A 21,003-nucleotide genomic window follows, 5' to 3' on the forward strand; every position below is an offset into this window, starting at 1 on the left:
GAACTCTGGATTGAGAGAAGGACAAACTATAGAGCAGTGGTCATCAACCTTGTCCTCAAGGCCCACTAACAGGCCAGGTTTATGTATTACCTTGGGGGAGATGCAGACTAGTATACTGCAATCACTGAGCAGCAAATGATCTCACCTGTGATGTATTTCAGTTACCTTGCAAACCTGGCCTGTTGGTGGGCCCTGAGGACAGGGTTGATGACCACTGCTATAGAGGGATAGAGGGATACGCTTTAATGTTTCATGTCTGAGGTTTACGCTTTAAATTTAAGATTGACCTACAAGTGCTTGCAGATATAGTTAAAATGACAAGATCAGTGCAGAGCTTGGTGCAAACAGCGGACAGTTTATAACAAGCAGCTAGTGAATGAAATAGAGACTGAACATACAATTGCCTCCAGAAACACGACAAGATGGAGAAACATTGATGACCCGAAGACAGATCTCAGAAGCATCCAGAGCACACCCTTTCATGTATCTGAGACTGCTAATAACAGGAGATAATGGCATACACTGATGAGCCGGAATAGCCACAGCAAATCAGTCATTTTGCTCCAGGTGATTTGATATGATCAAAATCTGCATTTGGAAAATTGAAGACTAAATATAGAATGGCCATAAAGCCGATAGTAAAAGACTTGGCAGAAACATGAAGCTTCAAGCAGAAGGGAGGAAACCATCTGGGAAAAGGAAAATTTCAAGGATAATCTGCATTCCAGGTTGGAAGATAAAGAAAGAAACCTGAGAACTAATGAGGAACTCGAAGTGATGTACAAAGTATTGGACACTGGAATCAAGGTGAAGAGATGAAGGTGGATGGGTGGTAAAAAAGCCAAGGAGGACCAAGATAGAGATAGAGGAAGAGAGCGATAGACTGAATGTGAAGTATGGACTTAGGAAATGGAAAAAAAAAAAAAAAAAAGAGAGCGGTGGCAAGGGGAGCAGGGGGGAAGAGGTAGAGGATGGGGGAGAGAGTGGGTTAGAGGGGAGATATAGAGGATTAGGGGAGAAGGAGAGAAAAACGCATTTATTGTTGCCAAAGAAAAAAAAGTAATTACTATTGGCTGGATGGGGAAAGGAGATGGAAGGAATAAATCCGAGGACATGATCAGGGGAAGAAATAATATAAAGGGGATAGGTGGTAAGTACAAAGATATTACTGCGGTAAAGGATAATATAAAGGGGAAAGGGGTATTATATAGGGGATTGGAGGTGAGTCCAGGGAGATTATAAGGGGTAAGGGATATTATATAGGGGATTGGAGGTGAGTCCTTGGACATTATCAGGGGTAAGAGTTATTATATAGGGGCTTGGAGGTGAGTCCAGAGACATTATCAGGGGTAAGGGATATTATATAGGGGATTGGAGGTGAGTCCAGGGACATTATCAGGGGTAAGGGATATTATGTAGGGGATTGGAGGTGAGTCCAGAGACATCAGGGGTAAGGGATATTATATAGGGGATTGGAGGTGAGTCCAGAGAAATTATCAGGGGTAAGGGATATTATATAGGGGATTGGAGGTGAGTCCAGGGACATTATCAGGGGTAAGGGATATTATATAGGGGATTGGAGGTGAGTCCAGAGACATCAGGGGTAAGGGATATTATATAGGGGATTGGAGGTGAGTCCAGAGACATTATCAGGGGTAAGGGATATTATATAGGGGATTGGAGGTGAGTCCAGGGACATTATCAGGGGTAAGGGATATTATATAGGGGATTGGAGGTGAGTCCAGGGACATTATCAGGGGTAAGTGATATTATATAGGGGATTGGAGGTGAGTCCAGAGACATCAGGGGTAAGGGATATTATATAGGGGATTGGAGGTGAGTCCAGAGACATTATCAGGGGTAAGGGATATTATATAGGGGATTGGAGGTGAGTCCAGGGACATTATCAGGGGTAAGGGATATTATATAGGGGATTGGAGGTGAGTCCATGGACATTATCAGAAGGGGTAAAAATAAAGGGGATAGGAGGTGAGTCCAGGGACATTATTACAGTAAAGATGGGTATACATGAGCCAAAAATTGTCCAGCTCAGCAGGAGGTGGACAAATTTTGCTCTGTGTACCGCTGACTGCTTAACAGACACTGGTCAAACGTCCGACTTCCGTTTAACTGCCTCACTGGAAAACCAGCATTTAGCCAATGGCACTGACCTGTGTATTCTGACGGGGGGGGGGGGGGGGGGAGCAATGGAGCAATCGGAGAGATCATTGCAACCTGCTGGTTGAAAAAAAAATGAAAAAAATCTCCCTATATATATCTTGCTTAGGAGATATAATAGGGAGGATAGAATGTGAGCCCAAGGATAATATAAAGGGGATTGAAGATGAGTTTGGGGACATTATCTGGGGTCAGGCATAATATAAAGGGAATTGGAAGTGAGTGGGGTAGTGGTAAGGGATAACATGAAAGGGTACACGTGGTGCAAATTTTGTGATTGTTTTTTGTGGCTTCTACAATTTTGGGGTAATTAGTTGCTCCAAACAATTGTGCTTCTGAACAGTACTTCAGCATCCTTCATCCAATTTCACTTATATCGGGGGGTGTCCAACCTGCGGCCCAAGACGGCTATGAATGCGGCCCAACACAAAATTGTAAACTTACTTAAAAATGTTGATTTTTTGGGAATTTTTTGTAAAAATGTGTTTACACTTAGGGAACACATGCTTGCGAAGCGAAATAAAAATTTACAGCGCCTCTTTACTGTTTTTTTTTTATACGTTTTATCATGCCAAAGAAAAGTATCCCATACAATCACACCTTATTCATGTCATCAGTTTTCTGCAGCACCTAGATTTATGAGCAACTATTTTCAAGGATGAAGCACACAAAAGGCAAAATTGGAACCAAAATATATGATGAGCATGTTGAGAATTCATTGAGAATTGCTACTACGGCCATTGAACCAGATATTGATGCGTTAGTTTATCAAAAACACTGTGAAATATCGCACTAGTTTTATGTTGCGCTCTTTTACTTTTAAAATTAAAATTATTACAACCTCTTTCCAAAGTTTCTTCTTGTTTCAAGAAGCAGGAGAAGCCACGGTCAAATTCTAAAATATCTTGTTTTTATTGAGTTATACCTGGCCAGTCCGACCAGAAATCCTGGAAGTCAGTGCTCAGATCCGCTCGGAAGTTCAGTGCCAGAATGAATTAGGCGGGATGGCGGTGTCGCTTTAAATTAAATTTCATTTAAAGGAAAACTTAGCAGGACCTGCTGAGGGGTTGCTGGGTAATATAAGTCAAGCTCTGACAGTAATGTAGCTAGCAAGGCGAGGCTATGCAAGTCAATCAGACTCAGGAGCGCCGTGTGGAATCGGCTGAAGCCGGGTGGAATGGTTGAACTCCGCTATGATTTACAGGACCATTATGGAGCTCATAAAGAAGGCAGCAAAGAGCGGGAGCTGTCTGCCGGCCCGGCTGATTTATCTCAGCGCTGTGACCATCTCTGCCGAATGAGAGAAAAGCCTCCTTACAAAACCCAACAGAATATTGAAATTATTTGGATAACTTTACGCCCCCCAACGAAAAGGGCAAAGCCGGGGCCAATAAGACGGTGACATTGATTTACTTGGCTCTCAGAAAACTGTAAACCGCTGCGAGGGAGCAGATTGCAATGGACACGGGGCCTATGGCGCCGGTCGCAATGGGAGCTCACAGCTCTGTGGGATAGGAGAGATCGTGGGGGAGATTTATTATAGCCTGGAACATTTCTGCAATCTGTCACCCCATAAAGTGCGACATCTGCAGACGAAGACTTTCTCGCTTCTCTCACCGCCACGTGTCACCACCTGCCAGCAAGGTGAGGAAGAGAGTCGTAAAACAGCAAAACTCAACTGGCAAAAACTCACATTCCTTGATATTCACTATTGATGCAGAATCATCTTCCAACAAGGAAATAGATAAAGTCACTGAGGGCAAGAGGTCAAATGAAAGAAAAAATAACGTTTCGGATGAAACTAAAGAGCATTTATAGCCATTTTTAGGATGGTGTGGAATTGTTTAACCCCTTGGAGCCAGCATCTCCTGACCCTTTAAGGGGTTTCAGATGCTGGGAGGCGAGGCGGGGTTTATGATCATGCAACCACAGTGATTGGCTGTCACAGGGGTCACATGATCTGAAAGCTTAGCCACCAGTAAATGTGAAGGGAGCATGCAGGGCACGCACTCTCGGCACAGCTGTATTTACATTCTGGTACACAAATATGTGGCTGCTCGCCCCACCCACCCGCCAAAAGGCCACATATTTGCATAGGTCAGCACCAAGAGGTTAAGTGTATCTATGGTCAAAATGTAAAATCATATATTAGTAGCCACATTTTATTTCTAGCCCATTCCTATTATTTTGTACAATACTTTGTAAAGATTGTCACATATTTCCTTGAATTCTGTGACACGTAGTCACTATGCCCTGTGAGTAAGCACTGCGGTGTCACACATTTCACGGAGTCTGCTTTCTGAACTACAGAGGTGCTGAGAGGAGGAGTTTCTGGAGACGGAGTCAGTACAGGAATCACTGCTTGCAGGCAGAAAGGTACCATGGGATATATAGTCCTGAGAAATAAAATTTCAACCTGTTTGGTTGACCAGTGTCTAACAGGTCATGTTCTTTTGCTTTAGAAAACATTCTTTTCACTTAATGTGGTGTCTTCAGCAAAGGATGTGAAATCTCCACAGTGGGGAAAAAAACTGAAAGGAGTTCTAAGAGTCTCTTCAAATGGCCTTCCTCTGTGAATCCATGAATTGATCCACTGCTGAGAACAGGAGCCGAATAAAACAGATATCACTTTTATGACATCTATGACCATTGTCCATTCAGTTTTGTTCCTCCAACTTGTGACCAGACCCTTGTAAGGTCTACAGCAGTGGTCTCCAAACTACAGGCAATAGCCCTTTGCTTGCCTTTATCTGGCCCTTGGGGCACTATTCCTCACACTGATAAAAGCCAGTATTCCTCACACTGACGCCAATGAGGAGGCACCATTCCTTCCACTAACCCCAATAATGAGGCATTATTCTTCCCACTAACACCAACAATGGGGACACTACTCCTCCCAATAATAACAACTATTGGACAATATTCCTCCTCTTACTGACCACAGGTGCTGTATTTAAATGTTTTTACTCCTACTGACCACCAAGCCTGGAACATTGTCTGCTACCACTGATGCTGGACCATTTTCTACTCCCACTAGTCACAGTCTGGCCCCCCTAAAGTCTGAAGGACTGTAAACTGGCCCTTTGTTTAGAAAGTTTGGAGACCCCTGGTCTATAGGGAGGCTGATGAAAATGTACATGCATTCATTTACATCCTTTTACCTCTGATTCTTACACTGAGGTCCAAAAAAACTCAGACCTTTTCCCCCTTTTTTTTTTTCCAGACCTAGACAGGCTCATCATCAAGGACATAACTGAACAGCAACAATGTTAATGACTGTGGACTGTGTTCTGGCCTTTAGTGCATCACTTATAAACATGTTTGTAGAATGTGTCCCACTCATGTAGATATAAAAGTCCTCGAGAGTCAAGCATGTACTGTCTCTGTTCTAATTCATCACCAATGTATTCTATTGGTTTGTGGTCAGGACTCTGTGCAGGCCAGTCAAGTTCTTCCAGTCCAAGCTCACTCATCCATGTCTTTATTGACCTTGCTTTGTGCATTGGTGCGAATTCATGTTGGAACAGGAAGGGGCCATCCCCAACCTGTTCCCACAATGTTAGGAGCATGATATTGTCCAAAATGTGTTAGTATGCTGGTGCCTTAAGTGTTCCCTTCACTGGAACTAAGGGGTCAAGCCCAACCCCACCTCATAATCCCCCTCCACCAAATGATTTGGACCAGTGCACAAAGCAAGGTCCTCAATAAGTGCACATTGAGGCTATCCCCTTAATCGCCCTGAGTGAGACTCTCCCTCCTGCTGCCTCCTTTCACTATACAGAAGCCCAACGCGGCCACCCGGAGAGAGATAGTCTGAGCAAGCAACTCTAAGGGCTGCTGCACACTGAATCCTCTGCCCACCACCTAGGTGCATGGGGGTGGGGGAGATTTCCAGAGAAAGGGGGTTTGCACTGATGTAGGGTGGGGGGATTTACTGAGGGGGGTCTGCACTAATGGATGGTGGCATTTTCTGAGTGGGGTCTGCACTGATGGGGGGAATGTCCTTAAGGAGGGTCTGCACTGATGGGGTGGATTTACTGAGGAGGGTCTGCATTGATGGGGGGGTTACTGAGGAGGGTCTGCACTGATTGGGGGGGGAATTCACTGAGGAGGGTCTGCACTGATGGAGGGGGGGGATTTACTGAGGGGGGTCTGCACTGATGGAGGGGGATGGATTTCGTGAGGAGGGTCTGCACTGATTGGGGGGGGGGGGGATTTAGTGAGGAGAATCTGCATTGATGGGGGGGAGGTCTACTGAGGAGGGTCTGCACTGATGGAGTGGGCGGTCTACTGAGGAGGGTCTGTACTGATGGAGTGGGCGGTCTACTGAGGAGGGTCTGCACTGATGGAGTGGGGGGGGGGGAATTTACCAAGGAGGGTCCGCACTGATGGAGTGGGGGGGGTTCCTGAGAAGGGTCTGCACTGATGGCGGGGGGTGGGGGTTAACTGAGGAGGGTCTGCACTGATGGAGGGGGGATTTCCTGAGGCAGGTCTGTACTGATGGAGGGGTGGGGATTTACTAAAGAGGGTCTGCACTAATGGGGGGGGGGGTCCTGAGGAGGGTCTGCACTGATGGAGGGGTGGGGAATTACTGAGGAGGGTCTGCACTGATGGGGGGGGGGGGGATTTACCGAAGAGGCACTTTTAAAAAAATACAAGAAAGAAGAAAAGAAACTTGCTCCCTGGTCCAAAAAAAAAAAAAAAGGGGGGGGGGAGGGAAAGGGGGAAGGGGAGGACAGATTGTAGGACTACACAGGAATCTTTCCTCCCCTTCCCCCATTGCCCCCCCTTTTTTTTTGGACCTGGGAGTAAGTTTATTTTCTTCTTTCTTGTATTTTTTTAAAAGTACGAAGTATTATGCTTTTTGTATTAGTTTTTTCTCTTTTATATAAAATAACTTTAATGTTGTTTGTTTATTTTTTAGAAAAACATCATAAGCTCCTGATGAAGCGTTTTAGAGAACGCGTAACATGTAGCGCATCCCTGAGCTGAGTCATCCATGATACACTGTTTTGTAAATTCTTTCCTTTGTGTTTTTGGCTCTTTTTATTTGTTCCTAATGGGAATGTATGAGTCATTTGTATAAATTGTGATGCACCTAAACCATACCAGACAGTATAATCATTATTCTCTGAGGCATTGAATGTATGTTTCTTGTTTTTAGAAATAAAATATTGTTAAAATTATCCTTTTAAAAAAAAAAAAAAAACTCTGTGTCTATGCCTAAAAAGTCCACCACTATCAACAAATGGTTGTTCTGTTTTTTAGTAAATCAGTGTGACGTGTATCACAGGAGCCAGGATGTTGCAGCAGCCACCCAGGCGGGCAATTCAAATCGAAGCTCTGTGACAGCGGGAAATTGTGATCCAGGCACTGGTAGGCTGCATTTGGTGGGCACTGCACTGGTAGGCTGCATTTGATGGGCAATACACCGATGAAGCTACATTTGGTAGGCACTGTACTGATGAGGCTAAGTTTGGTGGGCACTGCATTGATGAGGCTGCATTTGGTGGGCAATGCACTGATGAGGCTGAATTTGGTGGGCACTACACTGATGCTGCATTTAGTTGGCACTGCACTGATTAGGCTGCATTTGGTTGGCACAGCACTGGTGAGGCTGCATTTGGTTGGCACAGCACTGATGAGGCTGCATTTGGTGGGCAGTGCACTGATGAGGCTGCATTTGGTGGGCACTGCATTGGTAGGCTGCATTTGGTGGACACCGCACTGAAGAGGCAGCATGTGGTGGACACCGCACTGATGAGGCTGCATTTGGTGGACACCGCTCTGATGAGGCTGAATTTGGTGGACACTGCACTGATAGGGCTCCATTTGGTGGACGCTGCACCGGTAGACTTTATGTGCGTGCATGTGTCTGTGCGTCAATTTTGGATTGTGTGTGTGTCTGCAAGTGTGTTTAATTGGAAATTCTGTGTGTGTTTGGGTGTCTGCCAGTGTGTTAATTTTGAATTGTGTGTGTGTCTACCAATGTGTTAATTTGGGATCATATATGTTGTCTTTTTTTGGCTATGTGTGTGTCTGCCAGTCTGCTGTTCATTTGGGATTTTGTGGGTATTTGTGTGTCTGCGAGTGTCATTTTGTTCATTTGTGACTGTGTGTATGTATGTATGTATGTATGTATGTATGTATGTATGTATGTATGTATATATATATATATATATATATATATATATATATATATATATATATATATATATATGTGTGTGTGTGTGTGTGTGTGTGTGTGTGTGTATATGTGTGTATCTGTCATTGTAGCATGCACACATACAATGATATTGCACACAAACAATAAACATCACAAACACACATAAATTACATCTCAAACACATACTGACATTACACACACACAGAAAGCATAACACCCAAACAATAGAAATTACTTTCTCAAGACAGGGGTACTTAGCAAATGTTTTTAGACCTACTTCACCGTAAAAGGTTGAGAAACACTGCTATACACCAGCGGGTCAGGATGCACTGATAGTAAAAACTGGGAAAAGGGGAATGACTCGTTTGACTTAGCTTACTTATCCATGAGCAGGGACCTAGCTCCTTTTTTCTGGGTTTTGTGCTGGAAGTGAGGACATGTGAAAAAGTATTCCCACCCCCTGCAATTTTCCATGTTTTCTCATGTTACAACCACAAACGTAAATGTATTTTATCGGGATTTTATGTGATAGACCAACACAAAGTGACACATAATTGTGAAGTGGAAGGAAAATGAAAAATGGTTTTCCAAATGTTTTATAAATAAATCTGTGAAAAGTGTGGCGTGCGTTTGTATTTAGCCCCCCTGAGTCAATACTTTGTAGAACCGCCTTTCACTGCAATTACAGCTTTTTGGGGATGTCTCCACCAGCTTTGCACATCTAGAGAGTAAAATTTTTGCCCATTCTTCTGTGCAAAATATCTCAAGCTCTGTCAGATTGGATGGAGAGTGTCTGAACAGCAATTTTCAAGTCATGCCACAGATTCTCAATTAGATTTAGGTCTGGGCTTTAATTGGGCCATTCTAAGACATAAATATGCTTTGATCTAAACCATTCCATTGTAGCTCTGGCTGTATGTTTAGGGTCGCTGTCCTACTGGAAGGTGAACCTCCACCCCAGTCTCAAGTCTTTTGCAGACTCTAATGCCCCGTACACACGAGCGGACTTTTCAACATCCAAAGTCCGAAGGACCGAGTCCGTCAGACTATCCGATCGTGTGTGGGCTGCAACGGACTTTTGATTCGCCAAAGTCTGACGGACTTTAGAAATGAAGCATGCTTCAAATTTTCCCGAAGGAACTCCGCCGGACCCGGTCCCCTTCGAAAACTCCGCTCGTGTGTATGCTACTCCGACGGACTAAAACCGACGCTAGGGCAGCTATTGGCTACTGGCTATGAACTTCCTTATTCGAGTCAGGTCGTACGTCATCACGTTCGAATCCGTCGGAGTTTAGTGTGATCGTGTGTGGCCAAGTCCGTTCGGCCGAAAAGTCTGTCAGAACTCCGTCGGAACTCCGGCGGAACTCCTTTGGAAGTCTGTCGGACATAAGTCCTCTCGTGTGTACGGGGCATTACAGTTTTTTTTCCTCTAAGGCCGCATACACACGGGCGGATTGTCTGTCCAACTTAGTCCGCTGAACCGTGTTTCAGCGGACAATCCGCTCGTGTGTGGGCTTCAGCGGACTTTTTCAGCGGACTGTCTGACGAACAAAGTCTTACGGAATTTCCGTAATTTTGTCTGTTCAAACTTGGTTTTGTCTGTCCAAGCTTGGTTTCAGCGGACAGTCCGCTCGTGTGTAGGCAAGTTGGACGAAATAAGTATGGCGCATGCTCGGAAAGGATTTACACGGCCGAAGGTTGCATTGCAGTGTATAGGACGTCGTTTTTCTAGTCCCGTCGTACGTGCTGTACACATCATCGCGCACGCTTTCAGCGGACTGTCTGCTCATCGTGTGTGGTCAAGTCCGTTCATGCAAATTTTGAACGGACTGTCTGTCGGATTGTCTGACGAACTTAGTTGGCCAGACAATCCGCCCGTGTGTACGCGGCCTTAGATTGCCCTGCATTTGGCTCCATCCATCTTCCCATCAACTCTGACCAGCTTCCCTGTCCCTGCTGAAGAAAAGCATCACCACAACATCATGCTGCCACCACCATGTTTTACAGTGAGGACGGCGTGTTCAGGGTGATGTGCATTCTTTGTTTTCTGCCACACATAGCATTTTGCTTTTAGTCAAAAAAGTTAACTTTTGGTCTCATCTCACCAGAGCACCTTCTTCCACATGTTTGCTGTGTCCCTCACATGGCTTCTCTCAAACTGCAAACGGGACTTCTTATGGCTTTCTTTCAACAATGGTTTTCTTCTTGCCACTCTTCCATAAAGGTCAGATTTGTGGAGTGCACGACTAATAGTTGTCCTGTGGACAGATTCTCCCACCTGAGCTGTGGATCTCTGCAGCTTCTGCAGAGTAACCATGGGACTCTTGGCTGCTTCTCTGATTAATGCTCTCCTTGCCCGTCCTGTCAGTTTAGATGGACTGCCATGTCTTGGTAGGTTTGCAGTTGTGCCATACTCTTTCCATTTTCAGATTATGGATTGAATAGTGCTCCATGAGGTGTTCAAAACTTGGGATATTTTTTTATAACCTACCCCTGCTTTAAACTTCTCCACAACTTTATTCCTGACTTGTCTGGTGTGTTCCTTGGCCTTCATGATGCTGTTTATTCAATAAGGTTCTCTAACAAACCTCTGAGGGCTTCACAGAACAGGTGTATTTATACTGAGAATAAATTACATATGGATGGACTCTATTTACTAATTAGGCGACTTCTAAGGGCAATTGGTTCCACTAGATTTTAGTTAGGGTTATCAGAGTAAAGAAGGCTGAATACAAATGCACGCCACATTTTTCACATATTTATTTGCAAAAAAAATTGAAAACCATTTATCATTTTCCTTCCACAATTATGTGCCACTTTGTGTTGGTCTATCACATACAATCTCAATAAAAAAAAATTAAATTTTTGGTTGTAACAGGACAAAATGTGGAAAATGTCAAGGGGTTTGAATACTTTAGCAAGACACTGTATATACCTTCTATTATATTATTATATATTATAGAATGCAATATTTAAATTTTTACAACTAGAATAACGACATGAAAAATGCACACGATGGACAACACAGCAACTTCCAGTTTTTGCTACAGTTCTACTTTAAAGTGCCCATATATACTAATCGTGCATCATTATTCACTGGTCATCCATATTATTGTGGTTTATTCTTGAAAATTCTGGGAAGTCTTTTCTCTGTCAGAAATGGGAGATTTTGTAAGAAATGATGTGCCTGGACGGGATCCATCTCCCCATGCTCTGGCAGCCGTCCCGCTCTCTCCCTCATCTCCTCCTTAACTATACATTAAAGCAGTCATAAACACTCTTTATAATACTGGAGAAGTGGCAGATCAGGCCAGACGCACCCATAAAACCCATCGTGTTCCTGGAAGTACTGGAACGCTGGTGCCGCAGCTGCCTGGACATTGCAATTCATGGCTCCTTATCAATGCCCGCCTCATGCAAAATGTGCCAAACAGCAATTAGTAATTTGTGGGAGATCAATGCTTCGTATCTGTCCGCAGTAAATCAGGAAGCATCAGTAAGCTGGTGAAATAAAGGAAGGGAGGATGGGCTGTGTGTTGGGTCCTAACAGGCACGACCTCTTCCTACTGTTAGCCCTTGTACACACGGGCAGACATTCCGACAACAAAATCCGTCGGATTTTGTCCGAAACTGGTGTTGCATACACACAGTCAGACAAAGTTGTTGAAAAATCCGATCGTTCGTAACGTGATGACGTTATTTAGTTATGATGGGACTACGTTCAGGCTAGTAGCCAATAGCTTTGGTCTAGGAATTTGATCTGAGCACGTGTGGCACTTTGTCCGATTGGAATTCTCTACAAACGATCGGACAAAGTCCGATCGGATCACGTTGTCGGAAAATTTTTATATCCAGCTCTCAAACTTTGTTGGTCGGACATTCTGATGGAAAAAGTCAGATGAAGCCCACACATGGTCGGATTATGCGACCGTGTGTACAAGGGCATAGAGTTCCATGCACATCAAAAAAGTCATTATCCATTATTTATTTATTACAGGTATTTCTATAGTGTTGTCAATTTGCGCAGCTCTTTACATATACAGTAAAACCTTGGTTTGAGAGTAACTTGGTTTGAGAGCGTTTTGCAAAACAAGAAAACATTTTAAACAAATTTTGACTTGTCTTGATATACAAGTAGCGTCATGTCACAACTGAGTATAAAACAGAACAGAGGGGCCTCTAAGTGTAGCAATACAGTTATATTTAAAGAGGAAGTAAACACTCTGTAAACCCTTTAAAAATCCATTATGTATTACTTACCTCAGATTGAAGCCCCCGAAGCCGTCCTCGTCTCCCCCTTCGGCCGCCGACATGTCGCCCCGGAGTTACTTCCTGGTATCATGGCTCTGGCGCTGTCATTGGCCGGAGCCGCAATTACGTCACTCCCGCGCATGCGTGCGGGAGACGCCAGTTACGGCATGCAGACTGATGCTGCAGCACATAGATGCCATTGTGTCAGTTTGCTCTAGTGCGCATGTGCCGATGTCATCGGCACATGCAGGGGACAGGGGATATCTCCTAAACCATGCAGGTTTAGGAGATATCCTGCTTAGCTACAGGTAAGCCTTAATATAGGCTTACTTGTAGCATACATTTTACGAATGAAGGTACAACATTTAGCAAGTCACATGGTTGATCATTAAAACAGGCACATCTAAGTATGAAGGCATTCGGGGGAAAAGCTATCCACATAGACCATCCTCCTCACCACCATCGACAGCATCCCTTCCATTGAGCGTTTCAAGCCTTGTTGGCAAAATGCTCTACTGCAGGGTAGTTTTCCCGATCACAATTGCAGACTGGCAGTGGTGAGAGCTGGCGGTGCGGAGGATTGTCTATGTGGATAGCTTTACCCCAGATGCCTGCATACGTAGATGTGCCTCTTAACCGCTAGCCGAGCAGCCACTGCAGCTATACTGCGCCAGGTTTTCACAGCTGTGCAAATCGCTGTAGCTGTATCTCGCTCCTTTAAGACATCATAGCAGGCGCACGCCCCTCCCACGTGTCCCCGGAGCAGATCCGCCTGTCCCGCAGGCGAGATGTCTGCCGGGCACCCGAGATCGCTCGCAATGCCACAGTCCTGATAAAAATTGCAGATCACCGCCATTACTTTTAATAATAATAAACATGACAAACCAATCAATATATGCTTATTGCGATTTTTTTTACCAAAAATATGTAGAAGAATATGTAGAAGAAGGCCTAAACTGATGAAGAAAATTTTTAGATTTTTAAGATATTTATTTTAGCAAACAGTACAAAATATTGTGTTTTTTTTTTTTTTTTTAAATCGTCACTCTTTGTTTGTAGCGCAAAAAATAAAAACCACAGAGGTGATCAAATACCATCAAAAGAAAGCTCTATTTGTGAGGACACAAATTTTGTTTAGGTACAACGTAGCACGAGCTCGCAATTGTCAAAGTGACGCAGTGCCGTATCGCAAAAAATGACCTGGTCAGGAAGGGGGTAAATCCTTCCGGGGCTGAAGTGGTTAATCATCAAGCATGTGAGTTACTAAATATTGTGCCTTCATTAAATGTAACCATAGTGATACACTTAGTGGTGCCTCTCTTCTCTTCTATACTCTGTAGCTCCTGCTGGATTTTGCTTCTAATCCCCTTGTGGAGGCTTCCATTTGTGGATAGACATTTTATGGTTACACAACCAATCACATTGCTATAATCTTTTTACATGAACTATAAACTGAAGGACTTATGAATAAATGGTTGTGGAACGAATCATCTGAATTACCATTATTTCTTATGGGGAAATTTGTTTTGATATACAAGCATGTTTCCAGAACAAATTATGCTTGCAATCCAAGGTTTTACTGTATACACATTGCACATTCACATTCATACATACAGTACTAGGGCCAATTTAGACAGGAGCCAATTAACCTACCAGCATGTCTTGTCTAATCCCTTGTACACACGGTCGGACATTCCGACAACAAAATCCGTCTGATTTTTTCAGACGGATTTTGTCCAAAACTGGTGTTGCATACACACGTTCGGACAAAGTTGTCGGAAAATTTGTTCGTTCGGAACGTGATGACATTTGTTTGTTGCAACGGGACTACGTTGCGGCTAGTAGCCAATAGCTTTGGTCTCGTAATTTGATCTGAGCACGCGTGGCACTTTGTCCGATCGGAATTCTCTACAAACGATCGGACAAAGTCCGATGGGATCATGTTGTCGGAAAATTTTATATCCAGCTCTCGAATTTGTTGGTCGGACATTCCGATGGAAAAAGTCTGATGTAGCCCACACACGGTCAGATTATCCGACAACATGGTCCGATCGGACCTTTTCCATCGGAATTTCCGACCGTGTGTACAGGGCCTTAGGAGTGTGAAGGAAAATGGAGTACCCAAAAGAAACCCACGCAGGCACAGGGAGAACATGCAAACTCCAAACTGGTAGTGCCTTGGTTAGGATTTGAACCGACTCTAATGCTGTCAGGCAGAAGTGATAACCACTTAGCAACTGTGCTGCCAGAAAATGAGCTCCCTAAATTCTGGCCTTGCATTCTTCTCTTGTACTCCAGCTGCAAAGGCAATGCCAAAAACTTAATGAATGTTCGGTAATTTGTCAGTATAACCCTTCCAGGTATGTTTTAGTGCTCACATAAATTGTGGTATTCCTCATGACCATGCCTTTAGCTGTAGGACAGAGCCATATTTGTTCAGACAACATCCAGGGCCATATGATGGAGTCAAAGGGATCATGGGACATCAAAGGATGCTCAGGGGGCTTTGGAGCCATTGGGCTTATGGGATGACACAGGATATTTAGGGTGCTTTGGAGTGACTGGGCTCATGGGGTGACACAGGATACTCAGGGTGCTCTGGAATCACTGGGCTCATGGGGTGACACAGGATGCTTAGGGTGCTCTGGATTCCCTGGGCTCACATGCTGACACAGGATAATTAGGATGATATAGAGTCTCTAGGCTCACGGTGTGACACAAGATGCCCAGGGTGCTCTGGAGTCAATGGGCACCTAGGGTGACGCAGGATGCTCAGGGTTCTATGAGGTTATAGGGTCACAGGAGACATAGAGGTTACTGGATTTTACTGCAGAGACTGCAGCAGTGGGGCTCAGCTTAGGCCTAGCAACGTGTTGCTCAATCTTGATCCTCACGTCACCATTTAATGCAGTGCCAGCACTCCAGGTGAAGCCCAGAAGTACTAGCGGCCACACACCCTAGAAAGGGACCCAGTTCTAGAGCGGAAGAGAGGCGAGTGTGACATCCACATTTCTATATACATTGCTAAACACATTTTTGTATTAACAGAAGGATTCAAATATGAAAAGTTTAAAACCATCCAAATGTAATTTATTTTTCATTTTCCTTCTCTTGAGGTTCCATCCTTTCAGCGTTCTTTTACTCTCAGAATCTTTTAAAGCCGCTCAGATAATTACTAACTAGCCGACACTTAAAAATCCTCAACTAGCATAAAGCCTTTTCCCCTCGCACATTGGGGGATTCCAGTAAAGCAACATAAAAATCGGTGAGGTGGAACCATGAACAAGGACAGCAGTCAGGAACCCTCCCAGCTTTGCCGACACTGACAGTGATGAGGAACTGATGAACTAGCCACAGAGGAGGCTTCGCCACGCTGTGCTTGCATTGGAGCTCATCCAACCAATAACTGGACACGCCTGATTAATGTCAATCTCTGAGGACTCACAGCGAGGAATTCCATAAATTATGTAAAACAAATTCACAGATTGCACAGGTAATATGGCAACAAGAGAAAATTACCAGTGGATATGCGGAGAAATGGTGGAAAGGAAATGTAACAAATCATGACTGAGTATCACAATGAGAGGCCCTAACACACGAGAATGTAATAAGCAACCCTCATACCTACACAGTACTCCAACTAAAAGTGATAATTCAGTCACAGGTTTAGGCCGCGTACACACGCGCGGACTGTTTGCCCAACCTTGTTCGTCAAACAGTTTCGGCAAACAGTCCGCTCAAAATTTGCATGAGCGGACTTGCCCACACACGAGCGGACTGTTTCAGCGAACTGTTTGCCAAACAGTTCGCTCAACTTTTGAAATGAACGGACTCGCCCACGTAAGGAGGAGGCAAATCCGCCCATTTCGAGCGCGTGTACAGGTAGGCGGGGCCCGCGAAGGAGACGTCGCGGGCTCCGCCGCCTGGAATGGGCTTAAAGGGGAACCCCAACGCCGAAAAAAATCGGCGTGGGGGTTCCCCCAAAGTCCACACCAGACCCTTGTCCGAGCACGCTACCCGGCCGGCCAGGAAAGGGGGCGAGCGAGCGCGCCCCCCCTCCTGAGCCGTACCAGGCCGCGTGCCCTCAACATGGGGGGGTGCCTTGGGGAAGGGGGGGCCGCGCGGCCCCCTCACCCCAAAGCACCTTGTCCCCATGTTGATGAGGACAAGGGCCTCTTCCCGACAACCCTGGCCGTTGGTTGTCGGGGTCTGCGGGCGGGGGGCTTATCGGAATCCGGGAGCCCCCTTTAAGAAGGGGGCCCCCGGATACCGGCCCCCCACCCTATGTGAATAAGTATGGGGTACAATGTACCCCTACCCATTCACCTGTAAAATAAAAGTACAAAAAAAAACACAACACAGGGAAAAAATATTTTATTGCACAGCTCCGGGGGTCTTCCGTCTTCGGGGGTCTTCTCGCCGGACTCCTCCGCTATCTGTGTGTAGCTCTTTTACTAGTGGAGGAGTCCGGCTTTCTTCCTCCCCGCCGCCGGCCTCTTCTCCCGACTTCGGGGGTCTTGTCCCCCTCTTCGGTTCTTCTGCCGGGCCACCGCGCCTTCTTGTAGCTCTTTTGCAGGCGGTGGCCCGGTCTTCTGTCGCCGCTGCCTTCCGTTCTTCTGTCGCCGCCTTCGGTTCTTCTGCCGGGCCACCGCGCCTTCTTGTAGCTCTTTTACAGGCGGTGGCCCGGTCTTCTGTCGCCGCTGTCGTCGCCGCCGCCGCCGCCTTCCGTTCTTGTTCTTCTTCTTGTTCTTCTTCTTCTTCCCCAGGAGATGTTGACTCGACGAGCTCTCCGGCCGGAATGCCAGAGCCGCGCTGTGCGGTCACTTATATAGTGACAATGGGGCGGTGTCACATGGTATATGTCACATGGGTTGGTCACATGGTGACCCCGCCCCCTTACGATGTCATAGTCCCCATGTGACATCAACCCATGTGACCAACCCATGTGACATATACCATGTGACACCGCCCCATTGTCACTATATAAGTGACCGCACAGCGTGGCTCTGGCATTCCGGCCGGAGAGCTCGTCGAGTCAACATCTCCTGGGGAAGAAGAAGAAGAACAAGAAGAAGAACAAGAACGGAAGGCGGCGGCGGCGCCGACGACAGCGGCGACAGAAGACCGGGCCACCGCCTGTAAAAGAGCTACAAGAAGGCGCGGTGGCCCGGCAGAAGAACCGAAGGCGGCGACAGAAGAACGGAAGGCAGCGGCGACAGAAGACCGGGCCACCGCCTGCAAAAGAGCTACAAGAAGGCGCGGTGGCCCGGCAGAAGAACCGAAGAGGGGGACAAGACCCCCGAAGTCGGGAGAAGAGGCCGGCGGCGGGGAGGAAGAAAGCCGGGCTCCTCCGCTAGTAAAAGAGCTACACACAGATAGCGGAGGAGTCCGGCGAGAAGACCCCGAAGACGGAAGACCCCCGGAGCTGTGCAATAAAATATTTTTTCCCTGTGTTGTGTTTTTTTTTGGACTTTTATTTTACAGGTGAATGGGTAGGGGTACATTGTACCCCATACTCATTCACATAGGGTGGGGGGCCGGTATCCGGGGGCCCCCTTCTTAAAGGGGGCTCCCGGATTCCGATAAGCCCCCCGCCCGCAGACCCCGACAACCAACGGCCAGGGTTGTCGGGAAGAGGCCCTTGTCCTCATCAACATGGGGACAAGGTGCTTTGGGGTGGGGGGGCCGCGCGGCCCCCCCTTCCCCAAGGCACCCCCCCATGTTGAGGGCACGCGGCCTGGTACGGCTCAGGAGGGGGGGCGCGCTCGCTCGCCCCCTTTCCTGGCCGGCCGGGTAGCGTGCTCGGACAAGGGTCTGGTGTGGACTTTGGGGGAACCCCCACGCCGATTTTTTTCGGCATTGGGGTTCCCCTTTAAGCCCATTCCAGGCGGCGGAGCCCGCGACGTCTCCCTCGCGGGCCCCGCCTACCTGTACACGCGCTCGAAATGGGCGGACTTTCCGAGCGGGAACAGTTTGCTCATTTCGAAAGTAGCCTACACACGGGCGGACTGTTCGCTCAAACACAGTTTCAGCGGACAGTTTTTCGGAATTTCCGAAAGACTTTGTCCGTCCAACTGTCCGCTGAAACTGTCCGCTGAAAGCCCACACACGGGCGGACTGTCCGCCCAAACACTGTTCAGCGGACAAGGTTGGGCGAACAGTCCGCCCGTGTGTACGCGGCCTTAGTCTGCTAGGCCAAGTCACCCAGAACAAGGTGACAGGTTTTCTTGATCCCAGTTAACCTGTTGTCCCACTAGAGTTTAAAGCCCACTCAAGACAAGATTTAGGCCTGCCTATTGGCTGCTCACTCCAGGTGTGCTGTATCATAGGAGGGAGGGGAGAAGCTGACGTTGCCCTATTCCTGGGGGTAGCGTGTATTTAAGGGTTTCAGCAGGTGACTGAACTGGTGGCCGAGTGCCAGAAGGTAAGAAAATATCAATCAATTTTTATTAGCGAAAACGTCACCCACCACCAAAAAATCCTAATGAAACTACAAAAGAATAAAATCCATTTGGTGGTAATTTTCCTTGACCCACATGGTCAGTCTTTACCATGATCCTGTTTTCGATGTGCACAGAATCCACAGAAAAGCTTCCTCCCTTGGAGCCCTGGATGAAGCAGACTGTAGCCCCCAATATTACCACTGAAGTCTTCGAGAAGATGATGATCCTCAACCAGGGGTTCAGTAAGGCGGAGACACTGTCAGAACAGACCTTTCTACAAGGTATATTTTACATAATCTTTGTATTGTTACAGGTCTGCAGGAGATATTGTGAGAGCGTGAAGACTGCTGGTCCCGATTTCTCTTTCTGCAACTTTGTTGTGAACTCTCCCATTCAGTGGGAGGAAAGGCGGTTGATGGTATCCATGCAGAACTCACACACTGGAAGCACACTGCCACCTGCCTCCAGCGATTCTGCATCTTGGTGAAGGATCAGGTCTGGATCCTCGATGCAAATGGCTTCTGCATAGGTAAGTTGATAGTCATTTTCAGGTTAAGGAAAGACCCTTTTGTGAGGGACCTCCAACACCTGCAGACGTGCTTTTCTCTGGGACCTTCCGCAGGACACTAGGTATATTGGTGGTACCTTAGGGGTTACAGTACCACCAGGTAAAGCCACATCATGCATAGCGTGATGGTTCAGAAAATTTTGTTACCCACATTACGTTACGCGTCATACTGTTGATTGTATGTAATTTATTTGTGTGCATGGAAACTGTATTGTAATGTAGTGTATTTATGTTCTGTGTCGCAATACAGACTGGAATGTACCACGATTAAATAATTGGGGTTATTTTTGTCAACCAAAACAATGTGTGCGCATGTGAGATAGGAACCTTAGATTATATGCTTCTTAAGGGCACATAGAGCAGGTGCATCACCAAAATAACTCCAAAATAACGTAATCTGTGTGGCTAGCATAATGTCTCTCAATTTAGGGAAAAAAAAGCACTTCGGAAGCAGAACCCAAATACATTTTAAAACAAACGATAAACGGTAACCCATTTCAACACATGAAATGGCCCCTGCCCCACCTATAACTGGCCTTCACAGCAAGGAGCACATTGAAGGGCAACGCATTAAAAACAAAACCAGAGAAATTCCCAGCTCAAGTCACCAACTAGTCTGCTTACCAGCCAAATTGACCTAACAGTATGTGCTAAAACCAGTTTAGTTATCACACATTTGCAAACGCATGCGTAAGCTGCAACGCTACTTCATGGCACCCTGTATTACCTATCAGCACATGCATTCTAATGGATAGATGGGGGACAGGTGGGCCTGGAGGTAGCCCAATCCCTGCATGTGTTTGCAAATGGGTGCTAACTAAACCCCAGATTAATTTGGTTGGTAAGCAGACTGGTTGGTGAGTTGAACTGAGAATTTCTCTGGTTTTGTTTTGATTGCGTTGCAGTTCCATGTGCTCCTTGTTGTGAAGGTCAGTTATCGGTGGGGGCAGAGGCCATTTTTTTGTTACTGACGTAATATTGGGGAGGGGACACACTGGACACCTTTGCTGCCACTGTGCTATATGCTGGGTGATCAGTGTGCCCCTGGGCCTTTATGGAGGACTAGGCTACCTCCAAGCCAACCTGCCCCTCATCTATCCATTAGAATGCATGTGTTTCCACTGTGGAGACTCTCATAAATTTACAAGTGTTAGAACTGCAGATAATACAGGGTGTTGTGAAGCGCCCTTGTAGCTTACATGTGCGTTTGCAAATGAGTGATAACAAAACCCCTTTTTTTAATACAAACTGTTAGACAGGTTCATTCCGTTGGTAAGCAGACTGCTTGGTGAGTTGAGCTGGGAATTTCTCTGGTTTTGTGTTGCATGCGTAAGCCATTTTAAGTCAGTGTTTTGTAAGCAATGGTAAATGTGCAATAAACCTTCTGTGTAGCAGAA

The 21,003-nt window shown here is 46.1% G+C and overlaps 1 protein-coding gene across 1 annotated transcript in view; it reads right to left on the reverse strand.

The window, feature by feature from the left end:
- ATRNL1 (attractin like 1) overlaps positions 1 to 21,003 on the reverse strand; it is a 1,004,401-nt gene that overhangs the window by 392,519 nt on the left and 590,879 nt on the right. The window lies entirely within an intron of this gene.

This window comes from Lithobates pipiens, unplaced genomic scaffold, assembly GCF_037356315.1.
Source record: "Lithobates pipiens isolate NorthernLeopardFrog02 unplaced genomic scaffold, aLitPip1_a1.2 Scaffold_25, whole genome shotgun sequence".
In the NCBI taxonomy this organism is placed as follows: Eukaryota; Metazoa; Chordata; class Amphibia; order Anura; family Ranidae; genus Lithobates; species Lithobates pipiens.